At 37.4% G+C, this 27,576-nt stretch overlaps 1 protein-coding gene across 5 annotated transcripts in view; it reads left to right on the top strand.

The window, feature by feature from the left end:
* The window catches only part of EPS8 (epidermal growth factor receptor pathway substrate 8), a 188,643-nt gene that overhangs the window by 57,525 nt on the left and 103,542 nt on the right, over positions 1–27,576 (top strand). Inside the window, exon 1 of one of the 5 annotated variants that reach the window (XM_060113010.1) lies at positions 21,675–21,696. The exons of 3 other annotated variants lie outside the window; for them this stretch is intronic. The gene's annotated coding sequence lies outside the window, so the exon portion shown is untranslated. Of the gene's footprint in view, positions 1–21,674; positions 21,697–25,799; positions 25,964–27,576 lie in introns of those variants that run through there. One more of the 5 variants, XM_060113009.1, reaches the window with a different exon arrangement.

Here is a 27,576-nt window from a genome sequence, read left to right as displayed (position 1 = left end):
AAAATTTTGACATATTCACGAAAAGCTCCTGGAGAATATAGAATAAGTATAGAACCACATCCTAAACATGTATTGATAAACTAGCAAAAATGGAAAATAATTGGTTTTGAAGGAATATGGAACAGCTTTAATGAGAAAAACTTAAAAAAATAAAAGTCAATGCGTGATGCTTTGAGGAGTGTACCTCCTCTAAGACAGTAACGTCATTAGACATTTAACCCTTAGGTACACGGTGGTGAAGAGCATGAGCGCCGAGTCAGACTTCCTGTCTTCAGACTGTGGTTCTTCACTTACCACTATAACTTTGGGCAGGTTAAAGTCTGTGTGCCTCAGTTTTCTCATCTGTTAGATCAGGATAAGAGTGGAACCTCTCTCATAGGGTTGTTGTTGAGGATTGAATGAGTTCATACATATTAGCAGAGCCTGGAACTTAGTAGGTTCTCAATAAATGTTAAGTGTTGCTATTGTCATTATGCTTCTTTGTAATTATATCAGAAACAAGGGAGGGAACTTCTGATGCTTATTTTTATCCATGTTAGAGTCTTTTTTTTTTTTTTTTTTTTTGCGGTACGCGGGCCTCTCACTGCTTGTGGCCTCTCCCGTTGCGGAGCACAGGCTCTGGACGCGCAGGCTCAGCGGCCATGGCTCACGGGCCCAGCCGCTCCACGGCATGTGGGATCTTCCCGGACCGGGGCATGAACCCGTGTCCCCTGCATCGGCAGGCGGACTCTCAACTGCTGCACCACCAGGGAAGCCCTAGAGTCTTAATTTTAATATATATTTTTTCTTACCCATTTCATATGCTCCATCCTTCTTAAAGTTACATTTGTAACTTTAACTTAAGTGTCAAGGCATTGTACATCAAGCAGCTGGTAACATCAGAAAAAGAGGCAACCAAACATTATATGTCTCTTGCTTATACCTCTATTTTACAGCTAAGTTACTTTAAAGTTTATTTATGTACTTGATGGTGTTTTCCATTGAACTGTGAATTTTTTGAGGGGAGAGACTTACTTTATACTGTTGTGTCTGATATAGTGCTTGGTATTAGTTATGAGGTCTACATCCCTAATATTTATTTCATTAACTGTACTAACATTTCATTTATCAGGTTTGCCTAGTAATGTGCTTTTCTTTTTTTTTTTAATTGAGGTATAATTGACATGTAACATTATATTAGTTTCAGGTGTACAACATAATGATTCAATATTTGTATATATTGCAAAGTGATCACCGCAGTTATTCTAGTTATATCTGTCACCATAGTTACAAATTTTTTTCTTGCGATGAGAACTTGATAACCTTTAAGACCTACTCTCTTAGCAATTTTCAAGTATACAAAACAGTGCTATCAATTGTAGTTGTCATGCTGTATATTACATCCTCATGACTTATTTATTTTATAGATGGAAGTTTGTACCTTTTGACCCCCTTTGACTCGCTTTACCTATTTTGTTCATCCCCCGCCCCCCCACCTCTGGCAACCACCCATCTCTACAAGCTTTTTTTTCCCCCTAGATTTCACATGTAAGTGAGATCATATGGTATTTATCTATCTGTCTTTCTCTCTTTGACTTATTTCACTTAGCATGGTGCCCTTAATGTCCATCAATATTGCTGCAGATGGCAAGCTTTCATTCTTTTATTATGGCTGGATAATATAGACACACACACACACACGCACCGTGTTTTCTTTATCTCTTTATTGATAGACACTTAGGTTGCTTCCCTATCTTGGCTATTGTAAATAATGCTACAATGAAGATGGGGGTGCATATATCCTTTCTAGTTAATATTTTTGTTTTCTTCAGATAAATACCCAGGAGTGGAATTGCTGGATCATATGGTACTAGTTATATTTTTAGTTGTTTGAGGAACCTCCATACTGTTTTCCATAGCAGCTACACCAATTTATATTCCCACCAACAGTGCACAAGGGTTCCCTTTTCTCCACACCCTCACCAACACTTGTTATTTGTTGTAGTTTTGATAATAACCAATCTAACAGATGTGAGGTAATATCTCATTGTGTTTTTGATTTGCATTTCCATGATGATTAGTGATGTTGAGTATCTTTTCATGTATCTGTTGTCCAGCCGTGTATCTTCTTTGGAAAAATGCCCAGATCTTCTGCCCATTTTTAAATTGGATTTCTTGTTTTTGCTATTGAGTTGTATAAGTTCTTTGTATATTTTGGATATTAACCCCTTATCAGGTATATGATTTGCAAATATTTTCTCCCATTCAGTAGGTGGCCTTTTCACTTTGTTGATGTGCAGAAGCTTTTTAGTTTGTTGCAGTTCCACTTGTTTATTTTTGCTTTTGTTTCTTTTGCTTTTGGTGTCAATTCCAAAAAATTATAGTCAAGACTGATGTCAAGGAGCATACCACCTATGTTTTCTTCGAAGAGTTTTATGATCTTAGATCTTAGATTCAGGTCTTTAATCCATTTGGAGTTATTTTTTGTGTGTGGTGTAAGATAGTGATCTAGTTTCATACTTTTGCATGTGGCTGTCCATTTTTCCCAACACCACTTATTGAAGAGACTATTGTTACCCCATTATATATTCTTGGCTCTTTTGTCATCAATTAATTGTCCATGTATGGGTGTGTTTATTTCTGGGCTCTCGATTCATTCCGGTGATCTATGTGTCTGTTTTTATTCTAATACCGTACTGTTTTGATCACTATGACTATGTAATATAATTTGAAATCAGGAGCATGATGACTCCAGCTCTGTTCTTTCTCAAGATGACTTTGGCTCTTCAGGGTCTTTCATGGTTCCATACACATTATAGGATTGTTTGTTCTATTTCTGTGAAAAATGCCGTTGGAATTTTGATGGGGATTGTATCAAATCTGTAGATTGCTTTGGGTAGTATGGATATTTTAACAATATTAATTTTTCTAATCCATGACCACAGAATATCTTTCCATTTATTCATATATTTTAATTTCTTTCATTAATGTCTTGTAGTTTTCAGTGTACAAATTTTTCACCCCCTTGGTTAAATTTATTCCTAGGTATTTTATTCTTTTTGATGAAATTGTAAAAGGAATTATTTTCTTAATTTCTCTCTCTGATAGTTCATTTTTAGTGTATAGAAACACAACAGGTTTTTGTGTATTGGTTTTGGATCCTGCAACTTCACTGAATTCATTTATTAGTTCTACCAGTTTTTTGGTGTTGTCTTTAGGGTTTTCTATATATAATATCATGTCATCTGTAAATAGCGACAGTTTTACTTCTCTCATTCCAGTTTAGATGCCTTTTTTCTTTTTTTTTTTTCACCTAATTCCTTTGGCTAGAACTTTTAATACTATGTTGAATAAAAATGGTGAGAGTGAGCATCTTTGTCTTATTCCTGATCTTAGATGAAAAGCTTTCAGCCTTTCATCATTGAATATGATGTTAGCTGTGGGCTTATCAGATGTGGTATTTACATTCCCTCTATACCCACTTGTTGAGAGTGTTTTTCCTATTGTAAATAGATATAATATTCTTTTCAAATTCACAAACAAGTGAATTTCCTAGCTATCTAACTACATGAGTTAAAGCGTAATTCTTTAAATATTAGGATTTTATTTGTTTATCTTTAAACTGTTAGGATGGCAGTTTTTCTTACAAGCATCAAGTACTCTCCAGCCTTATTAAATGGAATGTAATTCATGACTATGCATACTATTTATTTGGGTTGTAATACAGTGTATCTTTGGACACTGTTGATATATGCATGGTTATATGGTTCTATGTCAGATATTCTCAGGATGTTTTATAAATTTTTTCTTCACACCTTATGTTTATTTTTCTCTTGTTATTAAAACCTAGCATTTTCTTTCTGATATCCTTTCTTTCTGCAACTTTTGGCAATCTTAGCCCCCCAAATTCAAATTTAATGCTTCTGAGCAGTAGTTCTAACCTGCTGTGGATTGATTTGATTACCGACTTCATTAGAACTTTTTTTTAAAATAAGATTTAAAAAGATCCAAACTGAGCTTGAGGGCATCTTTGCAGAGTAAAATTCAGAAGTTTAGCACATAGACTATGTGGAATCTATTTAACTAGCCTTGTAACTTTTAAATTTACTTCTTGACATTGCTGAGGTGTCATATATGTGTGGCCTCTAGGCAATTAAGATTTTATTATGTTAGGATCTGAATAGAAGAATGGAATGCTGATCTTCAGTATTTCCATTCTGTTGACTTACAGAGTTGGGATTCAAATTCAGATCTCCTGTACTCCAGAGTCCATTTTCATTGCTGTTAAACTCTTGTGACAAAGAAGTCAACACTGTTAATTATTACATAATTTCTTCTTTCAGGTTATGTTATTAGTGATAGTTTTTGATTTAAAACATGAACTCTTTGTCCTTGTCTTATTATTGGCATTTTTCTCTATTCTAGGTTTAAAAATTTTTTTCACACATATGCATTCTATAAACATCTAATAGATAGGTACATATTTAAAATGTACTTTACAGTATTGTAAGTTACATAGATGTAGGTCATTTAATAGCATGCACTTTTAATATGGGTCTATTTAAAATACCCTGGGTACTATGTTTATTTGTAGGCCTTGATCTGAATATACAAGTCCAACTACATGTAGGAAATAGTTAAATATGCCTATTCTACTTAACAGTTTGTAAAATGCTAGAAACTATTACAAAGATGCAAAATAAAGTACCTTTGAGGCATTTGGGGTTAAACGTGGATTCAAGTCCTAGTTTAAGTCTTAGAATCTTATTTTGTCCAGTACTTCCCAGAGTGACTGCAAGGACTAGATCAAATAGCATGTTAATGTGCCTGTCACAATATGTGATTCTTCCTGGTCTCTTGCCTCTTTATCTTTTCCATCCATATAATTTTGAATCTAGATAAAAAGAGAACACAAAGTATAAGTAAAAGAGAACAAAGTGTATTTATTAAGAAAAAGCAACTATTGTTTGCATGCTGTGCTTAAAAATGAGTGGTATTTTACTTTTATTCATTTACTTTTATGTGAAGGTCTTCTCTAATATAGCTCTTATTGGACTGAAATGGAAACGTAAGAATTGGAGCATATTTTCATTTTTGTGGTGAGTTCGTTTGTAGATCAATTAGTATATTTAAAGCATTCTGCTCTTTCTTAGAAAATTTTGTCATTTGCATTTACTCAGAGACATATTACAATTATCCATGAAATGCTGTTAGTGTGGAGTGGTGGTGAAAGCCCCAGGCTGTATGAAGCTCCCGCACAGCTGGCTCTGCTGCACGTACCCTCTGTGTTGAATTCTTTGTGTCAGTTTGCCGATTTTAAAATGGGAGTGATATGGCTATTGGCTCTGGTACCTTCCACATTACATACTGTGAGAATAAAGTGAGATCGTGGGGGCTTCCCTGGTGGCGCAGTGGTTGAGAGTCTGCCTGCCGGTGCAAGGGACACGGGTTTGAGCCCTGGTCTGGGGGGATCCCACATGCCGTGGAGCGGCTGGGCCCAGGAGCCACAACTGCTGAGCCTGCGCGTCTGGAGCCTGTGCTCCGCAACAAGAGAGGCTGCGATAGTGAGAGGCCCACGCATGGCGGTGAGGAGTGGCCCCCGCTCACCGCAACTAGAGAGGGCCCTCGCGCAGAAACGAAGACCCAGCACAGCCAGAAATGAATAAATTAAAAAAAAAATTGAGATTGTGGATATGAAAGTTTTAATTAAAAAAAAGTAAGATACAGGCATTAATATTCTGTCACAGTGAATTAAATGGGAATTAACAGTTTACTTGGAGAGAATCTTTTTAAGTATAAACATTTTGAATGTAATTGTAGCCTAATACCACCGAGATAGTGGTAATTATAGCAAGACAGGGCCATCTTATGTATCGTTTCTAAAAAAACTGGCAAGCACAAAAGGAGAAGAGGAGGAAAGTAAGAGGATGTAGAAGTGGTGGAGGAAAGAACACAAAATAAAATGAAACAAATTAGATGATCTTGAAATCACTGGAGTTTCTAGAACTATAAATTTCTTTACTTATTAGGAAATATTAGAAGGGATTATTAATCTATGAGTTACTAAAAATGTATTTTTCATTAAAAACCTGTTTATATTTAGAGTATCTTTATATTCAGAATTTTACATTCTTGGTGTGGAAAAATGATCTACATCTGATTTTTCCCTTCTCTAGAATTTTAGCCATTCATCTATATGGCTTGGTGTCTGTGTCTGAAGCTTGGTAAAACTAAGTGTTTCTTCTAACTCCGTCAGTTTTTTTTTTTTTTGCGGTACGCAGGCCTCTCACTGTGTGGCCTCTCCCATTGCAGAGCACAGGCTCTGGATGCGCAGGCTCAGCAGCCATGGCTCACAGGCCCAGCCGCTCCACGGCATGTGGGATATTCCTGGACCGGGGCACGAACCTGCGTCCCCTACATTGGCAGGCGGACTCTCAACCACTGTGCCACCAGGGAAGCCCTGTTTGGTTTTCTTTTTAACTTCCTTTATTTCTCTTGTTGTTCTTCAGCCTACAATTACACGCCATGGTCTGTCTCTGTTTGGGCTGAGATTTTTTTCACATATCCTCTTATTCTTGGTCTCCCAAAATGTATACCTAGGTTTTTTAAAGGTGCCTGGATACTATTTAGTAAATGTGATACTGTATTTCTTTCCAGTAACTATGTTCTGAGGGTATTTTCCTACGTCTTAGAAGACAAATACTGGTGGGGTGGTAGTAAAATGACTATCTTCACATACGCTGTTATGCAGGTATTATCACATTCTAGTGTGGTGGTTGGTACTCTGTAGCTAGATGATTTGGTCTTTTGTCTAATGTTGCAGCTGCTGTGTCTTAGTCTAGAGGAAAATTATATTTTCCTTGCACACTTTACTTATTATTCAGCTCCTTGCGAAGTGACTGAAGGGGCTGATGTGTTCAGAGCCTTTCACAATGATTAGTGACCTGTCCTTTAATCTTCAGAGCTAGTGCTACAGTTTTAATTCTTCTTCAGCCACTTTAATCTCTAATTAATTGCTTGGCTGAGTCATCTGGCAACTACTTCTGTGTTCTCTTTATGCAATGGCAAATCACATGCTTTTGTACCTTCAAAAGAAATGTTGGTTTCTTACTTACTAAATAATTGGCTTATTTTGTTTTGCTTATAAGTCATGTCTTTGGTTTCCCCAAAAGTAATGGACCAGTCCAAAGAAACATAGTTGTAAGGCTTTTACCAATTTTTTAAAAATTTAGATAGTGAGTGTATCTAGAAGGCCTGTGTTCATAGTCTTCACCATCTAATTAATACTTGTCAAATTTTGGGCATGTATCTGCTCTGAGCCTCAACCTTCAGAGTTATAAAATGGGTACATCATTACCTTTATAGAATTTTTGCAATTAAATGAGCTAGCATATAGAGAGTGTCTAGCACAGCACAGAGCACAAATAGGTGCTTAGGTAATTATTGTCATTTTCGATATCTTCTCCTCCTTGTTGTCATTATTGTCATGATTATAGAATGCAGCCTTGTGAAGGTCTCTTGTTGTTTTGGTAGATCACCTTGAGAATTGTGTGCGGTTTGGAGTTCTTTGTTGCACTATTCATCTTTGTTAGGGTGAGAAAGTCCAGGCTTACAGATAGGTAAACATATCTGACTGGGGTTACCACAGAATTATGGAAATGGGTTAATTGGTCACTAACGAGCTCTTTCTGGCAGTAGTGTTAGAATGTTATGAAATACACAGTTTAACTTCAGACTTAACTACTCTCAGATGCAGACAGCTATTTAAACTATTTACCTTTGCAAAAGCAACACTGAAAAAAGTAATAACCACTTTAAAAAATCCACCTTTTCAGAGTGTTTCCATTTTGTGGATATGATGAAAAAATTCTACCATGAAATCAGATTTTAAAGAACAGACATATATACAGTGATGAATCATCAGCTTCCTTTTGCCTGCAAACAGGCACACTTTACTTTTTGTCTCTCAGTTCAGAGTTTGAATGTACAAGCTGTAGAGGTTAGATAACAGCACGTGGAGTAACTTCTTGCTGTCAGTTTGGGGATAATTGAAACTACTGACATGTCAAACTGAATGAAATCTTTTTTTTTTTTGCAAAAATACTGGAAAACATGTTTCTATTCAGAAAATACTCTAGCTCTGAATCTTTAGTGTGAAGTTCACATGAGGTGAAAAAGGCTGAGTGAAACATTTAAAATGGTGAAAATCTTATTTTAACGTTTTATACTCTGAATTTAATTCTTCAAAATACTTTGAAAAGGCAGTAAATATTTCCAGGAGGACAAGGATTCTGTGTAGGGAATTTAATTCAGTCAGTGAAAGAACTTGGGTAACAGTTGCCCAGAATATTTTGATTATTCTATCCAAAAAGAATTTATTTCCGTAGCACATAAAGACATGCCTGTAGGGTAGTACTATAAGATATATAATTGACTGAACTTTTTGCCTGGGATGCATTTCTGAAATGAGTAAATGGAGTATTTTAAATGTCATGTGGAAGCTTGTCACATGTGAATCCATTTTTTAAGTAGTATTTAACATCTGAAAAATCTTCTGTGCTATTGGAGATTTTCTTATTTCCATGTAGATTAGGGAGGTCATTCAGCTTATCTCCATTTTTCATGGTTATATGGGAAGTGCAGTTATTTTCTGAGGAGAGTGAGGGAAAAGAGGAGCTGTATTATAGCTTGAAGATATGGTTATTTTGGGGAATATGTGGTGGAACCAAAAAGAAAGAAAGCGTTGATGAGCAGCAGTCAGAGACCAACTAACACTGACATAAATTTATAGGGTGCCTGATGGTCAAGTTTGTAATTCTCCTTAGCAACACAGGGAGCAAATGTAGCAAAGGTTGAGTAGTAGGAGGTCAATGTAAAGGTAAGGCCCCTGCCCTCAAAAAGTTGTTTCAGGGCTTCCCTGGTGGCTCAGTGGTTGAGAGTCCGCCTGCCGATGCAGGGGACACGGGTTCGTGCCCCGGTCCGGGAAGATCCCACATGCCGCGGAGCGGTTGGACCCGTGAGCCATGGCCACTGAGCCTGCGCGTCCGGAGACTGTGCTCCGCAATGGGAGAGGCCACAGCAGTGAGAGGCCCCCATACCGCAAAAAAAAAAAAAAGTTGTTTCATATGCAAATTAGAATGATCTATCTTAAAGCCCCTTAATTTCTAAGCTCCCTGCAGATATGAACAGTCTAGTTCTAGGGTATCTTCCTGAATCCTTATCACAAATGGGGATTTGTCACAAGTACCCTTGCCTTGAAGGAAATGTTAAAAGAAATATGATTTCTAAATATTCCAGTCTGTGGCTTATCTTTTTGTTTTCTTAGTTGTGTTTTAGCACATTTTTATTGGTTTGAATATTTTGCTACCAAAGCTTGATATCAAAATATATTGTGCTTTGAATATTTCTGGAAATAGTATCTCTGAAAAGACCATTTTCAGTTAAACTTATTCAAAATCTCAGATATGTAATGTTCTTTTGTATTCAAAGTAAGTCACAAAGCATAAACTTTGGACTTTATTTTCTTGCAAAAGATATATGCTGTCCTTAGGTAAATATAGCGGTGTTAGGAGTAATGCCTGACCTTTCAAATTCAATTAATGACTCAACACCTGGGAGAATGTTCCTGATTATTGTTGCTGTGTTTTTGTAACATTCTCTGAGGTTCTTTGTCAAAAGAAACAGATTACCTTTCTATGCATTGGGAGTCAATGTTACTAAAAGGGCCACTTCTGTAGTTACTTTAAGGTTCATCTCTTGGACTGTTATTAGTTTGGCACAGGACACTGTATAAATTATATACATGTATACACTCCCAAATCTCTTCCTGGTTTGAAACTGGAATCTATGAATTGGCTTCTGTGTCTGTTTTAAGAGTTATTACCATGGTGATGAATAGCCTGTTTAGTTTTACGGCTGGCATGATTCTTCCAGCTTGGGTCACCTGTGTTTTCTTACTACCAGTTGCCCACACTTTGGGCAGCAGTTACATTTCCATCATTAAAAAGCAAGTAGTTAGAAGGCAAAACTAGTGATTTAGTAGAATTCGCTGCATCAATGCTTTTCATCTGTTGATTATTTCCTTTCAGTGCTAAGTAGCAGGAGCTTACTCCTTTCACACTGCTTCAAACCTTCCCTTTGCAATTGGAGCTGGTGGGGAATCATTACCCTGTACTGCAGTTGTGAATTTGTCGTCATTTGTTGAAGCATTATGGGGGAGGGTGAAGAAAACTGACAAAAACGTCTTGATAAAGGAAGCTTGACTTATCCATTCTTGATTTTAACAAGTCAACATTTCAAGTATGTTGCTTTACTATATTTATGTAAGCTGTGGCAATGGGTCAGCTGTCAACCTTAAACCTGTCTGTATCTACAAATGTTAAAAGAAATATTAAGGTTTTTCAGTTACATTTAAAATGTAACACAAGAATGAGGAGGGATGAACACAAGTGAAACAATGAATTCGAGATAATAAAATGAGTTGTTGATTTGGAGATATATATTATATGCCAAATGGTCAGACTGGATATGATGAGAGCTTCCTACGTGGGGTTGATGCTCTATACCAAGCCCAACTCTATACAGTCCTAGATGTTTAGAAATTAAATCAACCAGGAAAACAATCAGAACCCCAGATGCCACAGGCCTTGTGAGAAATTTAAACAGTAAAAGTGTAGTTACTTGTGTATCACTCAGATTTAAGTAAACAACTAATATAATTTCCAGATTGGAATGATTTAAAAGAGCTAGTGAATTTCAAACCCTGAGAAAATACCACTCACTGAAAAGATCCATATAAAAATCTTAAAATCCATGTAAGCGACTATGTAATATGTACCTATTATACCATAGCAGCCAAATTTTAAAATAGAATTATGGCTGATTTGAATTAATTTTTATATCTCAAGATATAGAAAACATTTGATAAAATTGAGTAATATTCAGAAAAGCTACCTTATTCTTCCTGAATCTTAGTCTTCTCTAGAATGCTGAAGTCATTTAAGGGAGATTTTTGGGTGGCATTTGAAACATACCATATATGTAAAATGCACAGTTTATCCTGGGAGTCTGAGGTGAGGATTGGATTTTGACATCAAGCTCTGGAAGTTCATAAGCCTTAGGGATTGACTGACTGACTGACTCAGGGGTGATATTTTGATTTTATATTAAGAAGCCATAAACACTTTCTGTATGTCAATGAATACTACAATACTCAAAGTCATTAAGAAATAAAGAAAGAGTGACAACAGGCATCTTCACGTAAATGAAGTGATGCTTTAGTACCAGCATAGTCAATGTATTGGTTATCTTGAAACTTAATTCTGTTTTTGCAGTAAAAATTAAGCTGTGTCCTCTTTGGGATGGAAGAGGTAGCATTAGGTTAATGTGTAAGCTTTATCTTCTGAAGTACAAAATGACCTTAACTTGGGAGTTGGTCAAAAACCACTTCTGGTTTTAGATTAAATATAATTAGAATAATCTAGGCAGTTATAAAGAAAGGGTTACAACGTGCATCAGATTTATAAAAAGATAAACAAATGTGGTTTTTAGTTTAGGGATCATGTCTGATATTATTATTGAGAGTACAGAAAGACCTAATCTGCCTTTTTTTTTTTTAAGGTATAGATATAGAATAGGGTCTACGTTATGTTTTGTAAGTTACAGTTTGACATTGAAAACATATATTTAAATTGTATGTTTATTTTGGTCTAGAGGAAAAATCTTATGCATGTTTATGCCTTATACACACAATTTTTAAAGATCCATGCTGACAATGGACAGAATGAATCCTGTTGGTCTAAAAGAAAAAAAGTTGAAAAATCAGCAAGAAAATTTTGAAAAAGTTATACAGAAATGGTTTTAAAGAGAGATGAATATCACTGCTAAACTAAAAGATGTGTGAAAAAATTTTCTTCTGTCAAATTGGAATAGATTTTTAAAACAAGTGATGCGGTAGTGTTTTGGTGAGAGTGTGGGAGAATAGAAAAAAACCTTATAAACTATTGGTAAGAGTGTAAGTATAATGTCTGTGGAGCATAGGGGAGGAAAATGTTTTCCTTAACCCTCTCAGGGTCCCTGGCTGGACCTGCAAATTAAACTGACAAAGACAAATTAACAGGAGAAAAGCACACACATTTATTTAGTGAAAGTTGTATGTGACACGGAGCCTTCATAAGGAAATGAAGAAATAGTTAGATCTGAGTGTTTTTATGCTGGGTTTTATGAAGAGTGGACAGCTGTGCGGGAATATGATAGATTAAAGAGTATGAGATAAGTGTAGGGAAGTGGGGGGGATTTAACAAGGCCTGTGTGTTCGGATTGTTCTGTGTCCCTTTGTCTTCAGAGATAAGGATGCTTCTTTTCTCTGGGTATAGGAAGGGCACTTCTCACACGAGGGTTTGAGGCCCTGTTTCAGGAGAGAAAATCTTGGTGAAGATCAGGTGACCTTCCTGCTTCTGCTGTTTCCTCAAACTCCTTCACCTTAAAATATTCAGTATGCCAAGGTGCCATATTTTGGGGGTAGTGTGTCCTGAACCCTGTCATTCATTCTGAAACTTCCCCAAGAACTTTCACAGTCTAGAAACTGAGTTAGTTGTAGATTGTCCGATAACCCATTAAAACAGTCTCTGAGCCCTGAACATTTCCATGGAGACAAAAGAAAAAACAGGTTTATGGTTAGAACAAACCATGAACTTAGTTTTTGAGTCCAGAGGGAAATCAGTCGTCGCGATCATTTCTAGACGTTGGACTCAAAGAATCTTCAGATGGAGTGAGAGCAAGCAGTAGCAATCTGGAAGATTTTCCTGGTTCATAGTTTGTCCCTGGTGATGTCATCAGGTGTTCTGGTGAACTTTCTGAGGGGCCCACATGGCAACAGGCAGGAAGGTTGTCCATACGTGTGTTATTGTGGTGATTTCTCTGAAGTTCACATCAAGTTGTCCAGCTGCAGCTTGCCGGACTTTGGGAAAGAGACAGTTTTAATTTTTAGTGATTCCAAGTCAGAAGGGTGGGAGAAAAATTGGACGCACCAGTTTGGAGAGTTGTAGCTAGGTATTGGAGGATCCTAGAAGAATTCAGGATCCAGTCCAGTTTACAGGGAGATAACAAAACCTCAAAGACAATGAACAAGGCAAGAATTTAATAACCATAAGGGTGTGCTGTAGTTTTCCATTGAAACATAATTTTTGTTTCTATTGACACTCCTATTTCTATCAAAGATATTCTAAGTAAGACTAATTTGTTTGCAGAATAAGTCTATTCTCATTAAACTTGGCCCGATTATTTACATCAGTCCAGCAAGAATAGTGATTGACTATATATGCTCTTTTTTTTTTTTTGCGGTACGCAGGCCTCTCACTGTTGTGGCCTCTCCCGTTGCAGAGCACAGGCTCCGAACGCGCAGGCTCAGCAGCCATGGCTCACGGGGCCCAGCCGCTCCGCGGCATGTGGGATCTTCCCGGACCGGGGCACGAACCCGTGTCCCCTGCATCGGCAGGCGGACTCTCAACCACTGCGCCACCAGGGAAGCCATATATGCTCTTTTTAAGTCTGCTTTGCTGGAACCACTTCTAATAAGGAATCTCAGATTGGGCTTTTAAAATCTTTTCAGAATTAGGAAACCAAGCCAATGACTCACCCTCAGCTTTTGTCTGTAATACTTAAAGACTTGGGTGAATTACACTCTTCTCGAGGTCCCCAAAATATCCCGAGGTTCCTGGGTCTTCCAGGAAGTGACCTTCCTTACTCACCTGTTATGCAGGAACCTTATAAGCAAGGTACCAGGCTGGTTTTTGAAGGGGAGCTTTATACATACATTGGCTCCTTTAAATTAAACCTTAGTTCCTTAAAGCTGTCTGGTCATATCTGATTCTGTGCACATCATTCTCAGACATGACATTCCAGTCCAAGCCTTGCTAATATAGCCAATGTTTACGATTGTGTCCTGTTACAAGGAGAACAGATGCTTGTTAAACTTATGCAAATAACTATATTGCCTTGAAAATAAGAACACTCACGGAAAGTTTTCTAATTCTGGAGGGATCAGGTAGGGAGAAGAGATAATTGCTTCAATTCTGTTAACAAAGGTGTAATTTACCAGATTGCTGTGAATTATAGGTAGTTTAAGAGTCAAGAGAAAAAGATTTCTTTACATCTGGAAGATGTAACATTAAAGAACCAGCAATGCTTCAAACAAAAGTCATAAAAATTATAATCATCCACATCAGTTCATTCAGTCCCGTGTTCTGCTTCATCTTTGGTTAGCAGTTCTATGAATCCATCAGCTTCTTCATTAGTTGTGGAAATTCTTACACAGTCCAGTGGCATGGTCTCAAAGTATTCAAGTTATGCCATTATGGAGTGTTCTCACAGTAGCTGATTGTAAAAACTTTCAGGGAAGAATCAGAGTAAAACAATAACTGTCTGTGAATCACAAAAGACTTAAAAACAGTCATGGTTAAAGTTCTTATGAGAGTTCATTTGATAAGGAAATTTAGTTATTTCTGTGGCATACAGCAATTTAAGATAATGGGCAAATTATTGACAAATATTGACACATTTCTATGAACTTCACACAATTTCTGGAATACTTTCACTAATAGGATATATCCATACACATAGAACCTATGAGGGTTTATCGTCACGTCTTATTTTACAGTCCTTCCCATGTCATTTAAATTCCAAATAACCCTAATTATTTTAACGCCTCTCTTTTATAAGATAAGAGACAAATCCTTTGAGATTTTCCAGGAACCCTCTGGGAAACTTCAAAATTAGTTTGAGGTCTAAAAAACTTCGGGATTTTTGTGATAAATATCAAATAGGATCACAGATCATTATGAAATACCTATTTAACCAAAGTGAAAAGAAGATTTTAAAGGCAAATACAGAAGGTTGCATAGCTGTGAACAAAATTTAGGTCTTTTAATATTGAGGACACTCAGCTTTCTTAAATAATTAGTGACCTGATAAAGATATTGTGAAGCGCAGGAAATTATTCTAAGATATAACATCTTGATTTCTGAGGCAGATTACTTAAAAAGGTAAAGAAAACTCAGAGAAGTAGTGACGTTTTTTAAGCTATCATTTTTTCCTGACAGTTAATCAGGCACTGTGCTGTGCTCTTTACATGCATTATTTCATTCAGCCTCTATGAAGAAGATTCTGTTATTTTCACTTCATAGACAAGCAAAAAAGACTTAGTGAAGTAATTTGGCCAAGGTCATACAGCTGTGAGTAACAGGGCTTACCTGTTTTGCACATAAAGTCAAGTTCTTTATATTCTATTGCCTATACTAATGATTTGTTTAAGGTCATGTAATACTAAATTATAGAGCCAGGGGAAAAAATTAAGGTTGTAGGTTTCAAATCCATGGCTCTTTTGACCACAACGTGCTACTCTTTTTAAAATTTATATTGAAGTATAGTTAATTTACAATGTTGTGTTAGTTACAGCAAAGTGATTCAGTTATACACATATATATACACACACACATATATGTGTATTCTTTTTCAGATTCTTTTCCATTATAGTTTATCACAAGATATTGAATATAGTTCCCTGTGCTATACAGTAGGACCTTGTTGTTTATCCATTTTATATATAGTAGTTTTGTCTGCTGATACCAAACTTCTAATTTATTTACCCATCCCCCAGCATGCTACTCTTGACATAGGTTTATTTAGTCTATTTTCCATAGCCCCATGTCAGGAATATCGGGGAATTAGAGACCAGTGTTAGAGCCATCATTAAAAGGTCTTGAAACTGCAAACTAAAGAAAGATTAAGAATTGGTTTGGAGAATCAACATTTTATCGACTGAAAATAAGTGACCCTTAATATTTTGCCCAACCAGGGTAACCGTTCATTGTATTAGCACTTTTCCGCCGAAGGCCATAACTAAATTCTGCTGACTGGGCAAACTCTAGTCCAATGATCTTTGAAGAATTTAAATCACTTTTAAAACTGATATAGCCTCCTGCATTCGGCTTCGGTGTTTGCTGCAGGGGTTTTTCTTTCCATGACTGCAGCTCTCTGTGCCACTGGCAAGGCTTGTCTGATTTAAGCCCTGTCTGCCACCCCTATTTATTGGTAACATACATGCTTCAAGGATCATTTGATGTGCAAATTTAATCGCAGATTTTATTTTCGAAGGATGACATAGGCTATATCATTTTAACGGCTATTTACACAGCTTTCTCTAAACTGCTGCTCTGAAAACAGGCGTTTCATTCTGTTTATTGTGATGCTGCCTGATTTAATTTATCAAGGCTAGTTGCTCAGTATTAGCTTGTTACAATATATATAGGATGATTCTGTGCAGTATTTCAGAGGGTACATGCTTTGAAATGAAACGGGCATTTCTCCTGAGTTTTTGGTAAGACACTACCTTATCAGCATTCAGTTATTTTCAGTATTTGCTGGTTTGCCCCCTCCCTTTCACCCTCCCTCCCTTTCTTCCCGGTTCTATAGCACATGATTATAGTTAGGAGAGGTTAAGTTATGTTATCTAGCTAATGTGATAATTTCCTGACTGTTACAGAGTTAAGGTAAAAGTACTCTGGGAAGGATTGGTACTCTTATTAGTAAATGTCTTTTTCTTTCCAAATCGCACTTAAGAATCCCAAGGTACCCATGATTTTAATAGGCTAAAGTAGCCCTATCATTTTTTTAGACTTTAACTTTTTGTGGAAAGCATAGGTTTGGGGGATGATGTTATAAGTTTAAAAAAATGCTGTTTTACAAGGAACATCCTATCAGTTCTTTTGATATGGCTTCACGCAGCCAGTTATGTGGAATGCCAGCACCATCTGAGCCAGGTGAAATGAGGAAGCTCTAAGTGATATCTTAATAATGATGGGAAATATTGGTACTGCATGCCAAAAGCCTCCATTTTCCCTGCCTCTCAGAAATTCTTTGTATCTATTGTGTTTCGGCGGAGTCTGTATTTAAATGGGAATTTTTCAGCAGAAATTGGAGGTTCTGTAAAGTGTTTCTTTGTAATTTCTGAGGTGAATTTATAGATGTCCTCGTGCAAACTAATATTTTTCCTCATTTATCATTAGGTTTTCTGACTATTTGGTAATTTTATTTTTTTCTGAAAACTTAACCGTTTTATGTTGAAAAGAGTAAAACTGCCAATGGCTATGTTTTAGCCCAAATCTAATTAAGTAGATTTTCTATTTTTAAATTTGAATTAGGTAAGTGTTCTAGAATAGATGTGAATGAGAATTTACAAATTGGTCTCATTGATCTCCTTTTACAGGTGAGGAAATGGAGCCGGAGGGAGGTTAAGTTACTTGCCCAGGTACAGAGCTATTCAGTGGCAGACCTGGGGTATAAACACAAGCGTTCGGTTTCCCAATGCTGAGGTCTTCACACTTCCCAACTTCTCTTTGGTTATAGGACATGAATAGAAACGAGAAATCACTTTTTTCTTTTGTTTTCACCATTTTTTTTTCAAAATTTTGTTGGCTTTTTGATTGAAATTGCCAAATAAAAGTGTGACTTATTGGAACTCTACAGTGATTTCTAGGTTGAAAATGACATTTAAAATCCATAATCAAATAAGTTTGTGTGATGTTTCCCAAATATATAACTAAACTTTGCCAATTTAAGGCAAAACTACCATTTTATTCACTTATATACAATTACATTATTTTGCAGTAATAATGAGTTCATTTTTCTTAAATCAGTACTTTCCTAACATAATAAGAGACAAGCCATCTGTAGGCTTAAAATTGAATTATGATCTCACTCTTCTAAATAACTTATGCGAAGAATGAGTATTGTTCATCCTATTGTTTGTATTTATTCACCCCAAGAAGCGACCATTTATATGTTTCTGCTCTTTTTATGTTTCCTACCTTTAACCCAGATTCTATGTCCAAACAATGGCTCTAAACCTGTAGTGACTCATTTGATCTTTTTTTATTTGAACAAATTGGTTCTTCCTCTCATTCACATGCCATGCATGTTTGCCCTTTTGTATGCCTATAAAATGTTAGTAATTTGACATGATTCTCCCCCAATAGGAATTATATTGCACTGTCATTCCTCTTCCAGATAAGTTGTTACAGCATTTGGTTGGTCATTCTACCCATATGAATTCAGCTCCCTTAGCTTGTATGTAATTGAGATTTGACATATACAATTTAGCATTTAGAAACCTCTTTTGGATTCTCTCATATTTGTAGCACATTAGTTTCTTACTTCCATTAAAAAAAGGTTTTAAAGTTAGAAGGAAAAGAAGGGTTGGCTTAGACCCAGCAGATTGTGATTCTTAGGAGAGGAAGGAATGAAAGACAAATTGAGGAACTGAGAGTGCAGTTCTTCTTAGGTTTCCAAGATGAGTGGATTGTGACAGTGTTGATCCATCCTGCTTGGCTGTCCTAACAATTTTTGTAAATGACTTCATGTCTTTTTGGATCTGGTGGGCTTAGTTTGATAGGTTTTGCTATAACTTATCTTGTCTGCCTCTATATTCATGGTTACAAAGTGTGGAATGTAGGCCAAGGTTACCAGTAGAGGGGTGTGTGTGTGTGTGTGTGTGTGTGTGTGCATGTGCGCACGCAATTTCCAGCTTCCTTCAGTAGTCATGGAAAAATGTACAGCAATCAGATCTATTACATTCCAAATATATAATATTTCTCATGACTGCTTCTGGTATGCTGCCCTATATTAGAAGGGTAAGGGAATCAACAAATACCCACGAGCCTTGCTTACATTTGTCCCATGTCATTGGCGTTCTGAGTGTGTATATGAATATTGTTTTAGTCCATGCAGTTTTTTTATTAGTATTCTGGATAATCATTAGTCATATACCAGCCTGTACCAGATTAGCCTTTTATAAAACTATCATTAACATCTTTACCAATGATTCAGAACTAAAAGACATATCAGAATTATATTACTGGGGACAAATCTAAGCAAGGCTCATGGGTTTTTGTCGATTCTCTCCCCTTTCTAAGATAGGGCAGCTCACCAGAAGTAGACATGAAAAATATGTATTTGGAACGTTATAGGTTTGGTTGCTGCACATTTTCCCATGACTATTAAAGAAAGCTAGAAATTGTATACACACACACACACACACATACATCACTGCTGGTAACCTTGTTTTAGCAGGGTATTAAATGTGCCTGTTAACTTGCTATTGGGAAAGTAAATGTCTTAAAAGAATAAATGGGCCTGTTTCTAAGCAGCAACAGTTTTGGCATTTAGCAGATCCACTGCCTAAAAGCTTTATCTTCAAAATGACAGGGGCTAGAATTGGAATACCCCGTAAGATCCTTTTTGACTGTCAAGTTCAGAGATACACTGATATGTTGGGTTGGAATTTTTGTGATTATATTGTTCATTTTGAAAAAGGGTTTCCCTTCTACTATCAAAGAAAGAGATTACATTAGTACTTTCTGCTGTTCTCCTGGCTGGTTTCAAGGCTTTCTTATTCTTTTCACTTCCTTGACAGCACTGCTCCATATCCTGCCCCCCCCTTTTATTTTTTCTGATGCTCTTCTGTTGTAGTCTGAGTTCCCCAGGATGCAGACTCTGAGGTGGAAATTAGTGCCCTGGAAGTTTCTTAGAAAGTGCTGTTGAGATCAACTGCTATGGAGTGGAAGGAAGAAACCAGCACTGGGGAGAGGGGGGAAGTTAGGCTGCCCTGTAGTCTTGGTGGAGATCTGACCCCCTAGAAGCTCTAAAACTGGGATGGTGCTTCACCATTGTCTCCAGCTAGAGAGAGGGGGACAAGCCTTTATATTCCCCATGTCAGCCAGTCTTTGGATGTGGGCTGCCCTGGGAGGGGAGCATGAACTTGCAAGGGGAGACTTCAGCCAAGGCCATTCTGAAGAGAGCTGATAACTGAGGCCCGTGTGCTGGCAGTACTACAGCAGCTGGGGAAGAAATCCTTCAGTTGTGAAGGGGGATCTGGGTAGTACATCACAGTTTCCACTCCATCTTTTTTGCAAGGGTGCTGGAGGTTTCCCAATGGCTTGGAATTTCCAGGAATGAGGAGTTGTAGGGCAGAGTGGCCAGGAGGTTGAAAAGTGACAGAGAAGAAAAGTTGGTGTGAGTAGGTTGTGTCAGGTCATTGAGTTCTGGCATTGATCAGTGCTTTTCTAAACAAGCTTAAAAATCCTACCTATTTATAGTGATGCTATTCCCTTTTTAAGTTACAGAATTCTGATGAAAACTCTTGGGTTCTTTATGCAGAGGAATGTGCATATCTATATGCATATAAATTCTGTTTGATTGTTGTAAACCTGCTTGTTTTTTCAGTTCCCTATTTATAGGCTTTTTTTTCTTCTTCCATCTCTTAATAATTATGCTTTTTTGGCATCTGCATACTAAAACATTAGTTGAGTTCGAAATTTTCTGTTTGAGGTATTTGTTAATGCTCAATCACAGTAAATCATTTTCTCATGTATTTTGTAATTTCTAAATTATAAGGTCATTTTCAGTGAGGATTCTCTTGTGCTTTCGTTTTGGTTTAGTTTTTCTAGCTTGTGGAAATCCATCGTGGCCTTGTTTATGGAGTGTTACTTTAAAGTATTTTTATGTTTGTTTATTTCACATACTCCAGGGATATCACAAGCCCAGGACCCATTTTTTTCCTTAATTTCTTAAGCTTGGAGATTCTCATACAAATAAGATTCAGACTTCAGAACTGTTGTGACACAGGCTTAGGGTTTTAATTTCTGGTTGTAAGCGTTTCCCCTGCCCTCTCACTCAGATTCTCAGAGACAAGTTCCACTGAAGTCTTACTAAGACAACGGGTGGATTTGTCCTGTCCCCCTCACCAGTTTTTAATTGTGATCGCAGCCCTTTGACGATGGCTCCAGTTTTATGGAAGCACCTCAGAGCCAACTTTATGCCCAACTTGTGTGCCCAAGATCCCTTATTCTGTCCCTATATGGGCATCAGGGTTGCTACACATGGTTGGACAGGTTGTATCCTGTGTTGAAGAAAAGCCGGGCCAGAAATTTAGCCTAACTCTGCTCTCCTGAGAGAGAACTTTCTTCTGATCCCATTCCTTCAGGGGGCATCTCCTTACCAATTTCAATTAGACCTAAGAGCTATAAGAGAATCCAGTGATTCTTCCTGGCAGCTACAGCTGGCAATATTTGCTTTTGTGCTTACTACCACTTTGGCCATTGGTCCTAGCTTTGGTTTGGCACGAGGGGGTTTTTCTTTACTGCAAGTGGAACTGTGTATTTAATTTTTAAAATGTGTTACTCTTTCTCATCTTTTCTGTGTTGTTTATTTATGGTGGAAAGTCTTCTTCATTAGCTCAGTTGACCGTATTGTGGCACCTGGAATTCCCACAAGTTACTTATTAACCTCTATTCCTCAGATATCACCTGTTTAAAATGGGAGTAATAATAGCCCACCTGTATGGCGTTAGTTTAAATTTAGAGCACCTAGTAAGTTCCTCATCAGTATTTGTACCATTTAAAGCTTTACCACTTCAGGGAAGACTTGGAAATGTAGTAGTGGCTGTGTTTACTTACTTAACAAGAAGAGGAAGTCTTAGTTAACGCCCTGGAGAAACCAGAGAAACTTTGTTCAGTAGCACAATGTCGAAACTGAAGCTCCGAGCCCCACCCTTTCTGATGTTGATGTGCCAAAGGTCACTTGGCACCAAAAGTGAACAGAGAGGAATGTCCTCTCAGTATTGCCTGGAGGATCGCTAGGAGGAACTCTGCCTGGATTTTGAGGGTAGGTAAGTCTGAGTTTGTGAATGTTCTCTTTGCTAAGGAGGGCTCTCAAAGGCATAATTATCATGGAGTATATTTGTAGACCTTGAAACATGTGGTAATGCTTTTAGTCCCAAGAAGCCCTTTGACAATATTGTAAATTCCCATTTGGAATTCCAAGCGGATTCTGAACTTGGTGAAATTGGTACTCCAGGTGCCACAGGGTCCTGCCTCCTGGCTTCTTGCTTACAGAGATGGGGATATACAGGATTTCCTCCCCTTAGGTCATGATGTTTAAGAGACTAATTCCCCACCCCCCACCGCAATTATAGCTAAGAAGAAATCTGTTGACTGTTAACAGTTGGGAAAGCACAGATATATCATGTTTTCTTAAAATTGCTTTAAAATTAATCTGGTATGCAAAATACTGTGATTATCCTATAAATATTAACTGCTTTGGATTGTTATACACTGTTAGCTGCACTATGAAAATGTGCTTATTACCAAGTTCAGTTTTCTTAGGTTATTATTGGCTTTGAGTCCACAGACTTAACACTGCCAAATTTCTGTGTAAACATTTTGCTTGGGACCAAAAAAAGTAGTGAATATGTGTATTTAAAGTTTTTTTTTTTTTTTAAATCCATGTATATTCATGGATCTTGTAAATGTTTAAATAGTCAATTAATGGAATTTTTCAAAAACCAACTCTTTCCAAAAATCCATATTTTTTTATAAAACTCTTTCATAACACACCATAATTTTATATGTAGCGTGTTTTAAATAAAAAAAATTGAGCTTAATGGAAAATATATATAATTCTTAATACATAGAGATCTACTATTTTTGTAGTTCTTATCGATTTGCTTGTTACATTAAATATTCAGGAGGAGCCTTTTTGTTCTCTTACTAATAATTAAGTGCAAGTATAAATTAAGATTTATGCTACAGAAAAACAGATTTATGCTAAAAAAAAAGGAGAGCTAATAATAGTGTATCACAATGTAGTACATAACAAAAATAAATAACTGATTACCTCACTGTTTTGGTGCTGGTAAATGTAATGCCTTCTTGAGTTCGGGTACCATGGTTATGGCTGTATTGATCCTTTTGGAAATGGATTCTTGGCTATGTTCATTTTCCTGTAATGTGTCTATTATTTATTGAGACTCTCTACACCATAGGAGTATTATCAGTTCACACAAGTTTGAACTACTTATACACGCATTGTTTGCAGCTCTTTGTCAGCTAAAAAAAATGAGGTTCCTTGAGATGTTTATGAATCCATTGATTTTTACCCTTGCTACAAAGCTTTTGTCAGTTTTACAGGCCAAAATTCCAAGGCAAATGTCAGAATCACTTTTAGTACAAATCTCGTACATACTCTGGGAATCATACTCTGGGAATGGTATGTAAAATATTTTGTCTTTTTTTTTTTTTTTTTGCGGTATGCGGGCCTCTCACTGTTGTGGCCTCTCCCGTTGCGGAGCACAGGCTCCGGATGCGCAGGCCCAGCGGCCATGGCTCACGGGCCCAGCCGCTCCGCGGCATATGGGATGCTCCCAGACCGGGGCACGAACCTGTATCCCCTGCATCGGCAGGCGGACTCTCAACCACTGCGCCACCAGGGAGGCCCAAAATATTTTGTCTTTTGACACACCTATTCTCACCTTAAGAAGGATATCCCTGTACCTACTGTACCTAGAGTGTTTTAAAGGAGGTTTTTGGTTTTCAGAAGCTAAACTTGGAAACAGTTTCTTCAATTTAAGTAAACTGCATATAAGAGGAAATGACTCTGGAGAGGATAAGATGTTTAGACTCATTTTCTATGTAAATAATTCTGAAATAAATTGTGTAAAGAGGTCTCCTTTTTGGTTTATTTTTCAGTGAAATCATGTGTCATTAATTCATCAAGGTAGGTATGAAGTTTACTTAAGGGAACTGCCTTGGAGTTTTAAGGGACTCCAAGTCAGCTCATTATATTTTAGATTTTTAAATAATAGCTTAGTTGAATTGCATAAAATTTTTGTGCAGGTGATATAATGAGGTAGATTATCGTACATTCTTTTGGTCATTTACGCTGTAGGATAGTTCTAATTTAATTAAACCATTAAGGATTCTTTAAAACTTTTTTATTTTAGAGTTGAGGTTTGTGTATGTTTTTAACTGTTTAATTTGACATGTGGATACCTAAAATGATATTTTCAGCTATATGAAAAATTATACTTCTTATTTTAGTTAAAATTTATGGGCTTTGTGTACAGAATCTTCTGTATACAATATACTAACTAAGTTTGGGAATTTGACTAGCTGAAACTTGCGGTAGTTTTAATTCTCAATGTATTTTCTAAAATTTTAAAGAAACTTATAAAATATTGTCTCTCTGTACTTGGTAACGTAAAATCTCAGTTGAAATACGTGTATGTTTCTTAAACTTGCTGTAGATCTCACATGAACATTTGTCCAAGAATGCCTTGCTTTTAGGAACATTGGTATACAGTTTCTTGAATCTTAAAAATACATTGTGTCAGATGTTTAGATGTAACTCAGAACCATATTATTTAACTTCACTATTTATATGATCCTAATGGTCAGATTTAAATATCTGACAATATTATTATTACTGTAGGTTGCATTGCATTCTTTGTCTTCCTTCATTGTTTCTAAAAAATACTTTTCCTTCATTTTGTAGGTAATTTTTCTTTTTTTTTTCCCACCTTTTTATACAATTTGCCAGACCAAATGACACAGTTAGTATCCATTAAGTAGAGCCATGAATATCAATCTTGGACACAAAGCCTGGGATTGTAGTTGGGGAAGCCTTCCTGCTGCTCTGGCTTGGTGTCCAAAGACGCTGAATGAAGTCTCTTAACTTATTCAGGATCTCTGAAAGCCCTTTGGGCTCCCCATTGCCCATTCATAGCTGATGTTGCACTCTTCTGGTTAAAAGTTGTCTGTGGCTTTCCCATTTCCCATCATATCAGATTCAAAGTGCAGTACGTAACTTATCACTTGTAGTCATGTATCTTAATTTATGGCCTATACTTCTTTTTTTTTTTTTTTTCCATTTTTATTTTTTATTTTGGCCACACCATGCAGCATGCAGGATCTTAGTTCCCTGACCAGGGATCTGTGCCCCCTGCAGTGGAAGCACAGATTCTTAACCACTGGATGGCCAGGGAAGTCCCTGGCCTACACTTCTTGATCTTTATGCTTTACACCTCCATGTCCTGCTTTTTCCTTCACTCATGCCACAATAAGAAAGTCTCTCCCTCATATGCAAAATTTGCCTCGTCCTTAAGGTCTACTAATCAGGCCCATTAAATTTCTCCTGGTCCCCTCTTCCAACATTGAAACTAATCTGTTTTGTACTTGCTGTATTTTCTTAAGGTGCTTCATGTTCTGTCTTGTGTTACCGTTATTTTTACACGTGTTGTAATATTTTACGCCTCCTACGTAGCATAGCCTAACTTTGAGTGATCCGCTGAGCCGCGTCTCTGTCTCTTACTATGATGGGTTGGATGTGGTTTCGTAAATCTCCTATGTTTCCATGTATTTAGTAGATGCTCATTGTAAATATTTGGCAACTGAATAAATGTCATGCCATGGCAGTGAGTAATTGACTACCAGGCATTTTATTCCTCTGTTGGAATGGATGTTTGGGGATAGGACATCATCTCCCCAGCAGGAAAAGCTGTAGAAACGATCAAAGATGCAGTTTAAAAATGATTTAGATTATGTGTAGTACTTTAATACTGACAAGGAAAGAACAGCTTTTTCTAGGTAAAGCCTTTGGGCTGATAGGAAATTGAAGGGGTAACACAGACTTTGGAAATAGTGACTATGGTACTGAGTCAGAGAATGTTTTTCAGGAGTTCACAGTTCAGGGATAAATACAGTCAGTTCTGCTATCGTGCTTGTTTTGAAAATGAGAATTTATTCCTACATTATTAATATTAGGGAACAATTTGAGTAGAATGTAAATTTCACATTTGTTATGTGTGATTTTATTTTATTTTCACCTAGCTGGTGAACACAGGCCTTTTCACCTAGCTGAACTGAGCCACAGAGGAATAGACAAAATGCACATGCAAAAAATGCACATGCGCACACCTCAGACGCCTTCCAGCTCCCTGACTTCACTGCATATCATGAATCACAACCACCCATATCTCGTTTGCATAACTTTCCCTCCAGTTTCAGATAACCCTTTTTCTACCACTGCACAATAACTCACAAGCTGCAAACCTTGGACACGCCATTCCACAAGCACACTTCAAGTCTTTTGCAAGGTAAGATGCTATATTTATTATAGTTTTTATTTATTTTTTTTAACCATTTAACGTATGAAAAACTGTTCTAGGGTCTTTACTAGGCTCTTTTCTTTTTTATATGTGTCACTGACAGCTGTGTTTTCCCCTAAGTCCTGGGCTTTTCATGACGCGATTTTGCATAGCATCATGATTTCTCAGGAACATATTATTCCACATTATAACAGAACTGACTGTACTAATTGATAACATAGAGCATGTGAACTGACAGTTCTCTCTCTGTCTTTCTTTCATTCATTTCTACCCTCCCTCTCCCCGCTCTTTGAATGGTGAGAGACACTAAAAAAAAAAAAGAAAAAAAATCATCCCTGGGCTTCCCTGGTGGCACAGTGGTTGAGTCCGCCTGCCAATGCAGGGGACATGGGTTTGTGCCCCGGTCCGGGAAGATCCCACATGCCGCGGAGCGGCTGGGCTCGTGAGCCATGGCCGCTGAGCCTGCGCGTCCGGAGCCTGTGCTCCGCAACGGGAGAGGCCACAACAGTGAGAGGGCCCGCGTACCGCAAAAAAAATCCCTGTAAGAGGAATACAGTGCAACAGAGAAAAATGCCAGAGAACTTGTTTAACCAGTGTCATAGAAAAACAGCATAGGGGCCTCCCTGGTGGCGCAGTGGTTAAGAGTCCGCCTGCCGATGCAGGGGATACGGGTTCGTGCCCCGGTCTGGGAGCATCCCATATGCCGCGGAGCGGCTGGGCCCGTGAGCCATGGCCGCTGGGCCTGCGCATCCGGAGTCTGTGCTCCGCAACGGGAGAGGCCACAACAGTGAGAGGCCCGCATACAGCAAAAAGAAAAAAAAAAAAAGAAAAAGAGCATAAAATTAGCTGTGGAATAAATAGATATGCTTAGAAGCATGTAGAGACTGAACCTAAAAGACTAGGCACCAGTGGCTTACCCTTAAATAATAATAATGTTTAACATTTTGTGAGCCTTTACTATGTGCCTGGCACTATGATAAGTGCTTGGCGTGGATTAGGGCATGTAATCCTCACAAAACCCTATAAAGTAGATGTTATTACTGTCTTTATTTTACAGATGAAGAAAGTGAGGCTTACAGGGGTTAGTTAACTTGCCCAAGGTTGATAATTCATAAACATAAATGGCAGAGCCAGACCTTGAATCACATCTGACGTCTGAACCGGAGATCTCAGTGGTCTCTTAGAGTACTTTGTAGATTATAGATAAATAACTTCCACCTGTATTATTTCCTCTGCCCTCACCTGTGTCTGATTGGCATCACAGGCTGTCTTTTTACCCCTGTGATAGATGAAAAAACAAAGGTGCTCAGGCTAAGAAATGCACAGTTTGTCAGACGCAGAACAATAACAACTAGTTCTGACGCCAAATTCAGAGTTTTTTCCATTGGGATTATACGTGAAAAGGGAGAAAAATTGGACAGTTAGAGATCAGGTGAGCTGAACTAGGGAAGGGAAGAAGAAATGATTGTTTTGGAAGTTAGGGGGAAACAAGTGAATTTATAACAGTATATCAGAATTGGAAGGACACAGCCTGATGGAGCATGGGCAGTAGGGGACCTCTAACTCTATGGTGTAAGAAGCCTAATCAGATTCTCATCAAG

This window comes from Mesoplodon densirostris, chromosome 11, assembly GCF_025265405.1.
Source record: "Mesoplodon densirostris isolate mMesDen1 chromosome 11, mMesDen1 primary haplotype, whole genome shotgun sequence".
In the NCBI taxonomy this organism is placed as follows: Eukaryota; Metazoa; Chordata; class Mammalia; order Artiodactyla; family Ziphiidae; genus Mesoplodon; species Mesoplodon densirostris.
The sequence above is the reverse complement of the archived record's forward strand: the minus strand, read 5'-3'. Positions and strand labels throughout refer to the sequence as shown.